General features: G+C 40.6%; 1 pseudogene across 1 annotated transcript; it reads left to right on the top strand.

Annotated features, from left to right (window-relative positions):
- The first annotated feature begins 1,657 nt into the window (after positions 1-1,657).
- LOC309658442 (protein kish-A pseudogene) lies at positions 1,658-2,504 on the top strand (annotated as a pseudogene). Its single transcript has one exon. The product of its transcript is annotated as a protein kish-A pseudogene (transcript).
- The last annotated feature ends 1,006 nt before the right edge of the window (positions 2,505-3,510 follow it).

Raw genomic sequence — 3,510 nt, 5'->3', positions numbered from 1 at the left:
AGTTGAAAGGAGGCAGAGAAATTAGGGAGGAAGATAAAACAAAAATTGGACTCTTTTGCTGTTTGTTAGCCTCTCCTATTACAGTTTCATTTTATAATGTTCCCTGTTGGGAAATATCGAAGCAATTTTTTTTTATAAATTTATTTATTTTTGGCTGCATTGGGTCTTCATTGCGGTACACAGGCTTCTCATTGCGGTGGCTTCTCTTGCTGCAGAGCACAGGCTCTAGGCACGCGGGCTTCAGTAGTTGTGGCTTGTGGACTCTAGAGCACAGGCTCAGTAGTTGTGGCACACGGGCTTAGTTGCTCCGCGGCATGTGGGATCTTCCTGGACCGGGGCTCGAACCAGTGTCCCCTGCACTGGCAGGCGGATTCTTAACCACTGCACCACCAGGGAAGTCCCTGAAGCAATTTTTACTCCAATGAAAATCCCTTTATCTCTGGTCTCAGTTTTTACTAAATAAAAGGACTGGACCGGATGACCTCCAGCTTTAGTAGTCAATGACTCTGGACCTGGACAGGGGGAGAGGAATCACCACAAATTCCAGTGATTTACACACAAAGTATAGTTGGCTGTAATAAAGTTAATGTTAGAGCATGGTCTAAAAAATTGTTCTTTATCCATCAACCCCATCCTGTAATGAGGTATTCCAAATATATGCTTTCAGTGAAAATAAAATCATCTAGAAATTACAAAGAGAACTTCTGGATTATGAGAAATGTCTATGGAGTTAATAAATTGCTCTTAATTCAAGTGTAATGGAAACATAAATTAATTAATTAATTATTAATTTAAAAAAGAGGGAAGGAAGGAAGGAAAGAAAGAATGAAAAGAGATTAAAGCAGAGAAGTATGTAAATAAAGAACAAAGAGTTTGCTCGCCACCCATTTCTACAAGGGTGAAGTCGTAACCTACCGCAGTTGCTGAGCAAGTGTACACCCTGAGAGGAACTCAGGATGGAGAACTGTATGAGGCACTCCATGCTCTGCACAAGCAGGCCTTAGATATTTAGATGTATATCTCAGGAAGAAGTTAAATGATTCCAGATTCTTGCATCTTCCCATACACAGAAAAGCACTAAATGCATTCACTTGAGATATTTGTTCTTTGTGACTAGCAGTAATCTTTTACCAAGATGTATGCTTGACCGAATGTATTCCCTAGCCAAAAATCACGTATAAACTGGCATTCCCCCCTGCCTCCTCAGAGCATTTTCCTCAGAGCTAACTGAGTAGCTGTCTCCTGGGCTATAGTCCTCAGTAAGACCCCGAAGAAAACTTTAACTCACAACTCTTATGTGGTGTGTCTTCCTTTAAGTCGAAAAAGCCCATGCAAGAGAAATAGAGCACTGAGAAGCAATGGAAAGGGGCTTCCCTCGTGGCACAGTGGTTGAGAATCTGCCTGCCAATGCAGGGGACACGGGTTCGAGCCCCGGTTTGGGAAGATCCCACATGCAGCGGAGCAACTAGGCCCGTGAGCCACAACTACTGAGCCTGCGCATCTGGAGCCTGTGCTCCGCAACAGGAGAGGCCACGATAGTGAGAGGCCCGTGCCCCGCGATGAAGAGTGGCCCCCGCTTGCAGCAACTAGAGAAAGCTCTCGCACGGAAACAAAGACCCAACACAGCCATAAATAAATAAGTGAATAATTTTTTTTAAAAAAAAAGAAGCAATGGAAGGATGTGGGTGAGACTTCGCCGGCCTCACTATGTCTTACATCTTCAATTTTCAGAGTCTGTTGACTGTAATCTTGCTGCTTATATGTACCTGTGCTTATATCTGATCCTTGGCACCCAGTCTCCTGGACAGAAATAAAGCTGGGTTGTTGGGTATATTTTGGAAGTGTGCCAGAATTGGTGAACGGAAGAAGCCTTATGTTGCAGTATGCTGTATCGTGATGGCCTTCAGCATCCTCTTCGTACAGTAGCTTGGAAGAATGCCAGAATTCAGTTGCCATCAGATTTAAATAAGAAAAAAAAGAGGAGTTATCTGCAGAAAATAATGGAAAGAACGGTTAACCCTTTTATCTCTGAACATTGAATGAGATAAAGTTGTAGCTGCTGTTCTCTGTTTTTGTTATTGGACCAATGTTCTATATAAATAATTAGGGGGACTTCCCTGGAGGTCCAGCGGTTAAGACTCCATGCTCCCACCGCAGGGGGCACGGGTTCGATCCCTGGTCAGGGAACTAAGATTCCGCATGCCGAGCGGCGCGGCCAGGAAAAAAAAAACAAAAAACAAAAAACCAACGACAACTATATAAATAATTAGGATGTAACCATTTAATAATCAGAGTGGAAATATGTCTGTAACAATCAACCTCAGTCCTGTTACTACAATATTACATTCTGCATATGTCATTCTGTTGTATCAGGTACCAGTTTTTAGTGAGGTATCTTTAAGACACATGGTAGAAAACAAACTTGGTAAATTACTCAAGTTCCTTTCACTGTGATTTGGAAACAAGAAATCTTTATAGAATGAGACCTTTTTTGGACTAGCTTTTTTATTGAAAAAAAAAGGTTCAATTTGTGTTGGTAAGGCTTGCATTCATATTTAATAATGCTGGCTTTTCCTCTGGCCACATCATTTTGAGCATTAACCAGAGTACCTCTACTTTTAGCCGACTGTCGTTTATTACAGGTGTTTAAACTATTTAAAATAAGCCTATGCAGTTCTTAAGAAGGAAGATAAATGAGATGTGACTTTAAGGGTACTATTGAGAAGATGTTCCTAATTAGCATGAAAGAATTCGGAATAGCTGACTGGTGTTATCGTCTCTGAAACCTCTGGTTAGGTATGGATAAAAATGCCTTAAGCATAAATTTGAGCAGCTGTCATTCTCTGAATAAGGCTACATGCTTAGGTCTCTACGTGTTAATTACCCCAACACACAAAGGGTGTTTTTGTTTTTTAATACAGCACTTTAAATCTAGTTTATGTTTTGTCTATCAACTTGAACTGGAATACTGTGTCTTAGTAAGTGATGATAAACAGTTTTCAGATGTACTTACCATATGCCATGGCATACATCCCTTTGAGCTTTGATGATAAAGGAAGACCTTCAGTAATTTTAATCAAGGCAAGAGGAACGTGGGAAATGTGACATAAATTTTGTAGCAGAACAGTTATGACACATGTATGGTTAACGTTTCTTAAGGTTCAACCAAAATCCAGTTAAAATTACAAAGCTAAGGAGAACTTCTTAACTAAAATGTGCCCTTGATAGAGACTTCCTTGCTGGTCCAGTGGCAAAGACTCCGCACTCCCACTGCAGGAGGCCCAGGTTCAATCCCTGGTCAGGGAACTAGAGCCCACATGCTGCAACTAAAGATCCCACACAGGGTAACGAAGATCCTGCATACCACAACTAAGACCTGGTGCAGCCAATTAAATAAATATTTTTTAAAAATTAACCATTAGAGGTAGTATTGATTAGATGTTGTTGTCAGCTATTAATTCCCCATAAAGATAAAAAGAATAAACCTTTTTTTTTTTTTTAAGAAAAAAA

This window comes from Balaenoptera physalus, assembly GCF_965194825.1.
Source record: "Balaenoptera physalus genome assembly, chromosome: 3".
NCBI classification, from domain to species: Eukaryota; Metazoa; Chordata; class Mammalia; order Artiodactyla; family Balaenopteridae; genus Balaenoptera; species Balaenoptera physalus.
This window is presented reverse-complemented; position numbering and strand designations above follow the sequence as displayed.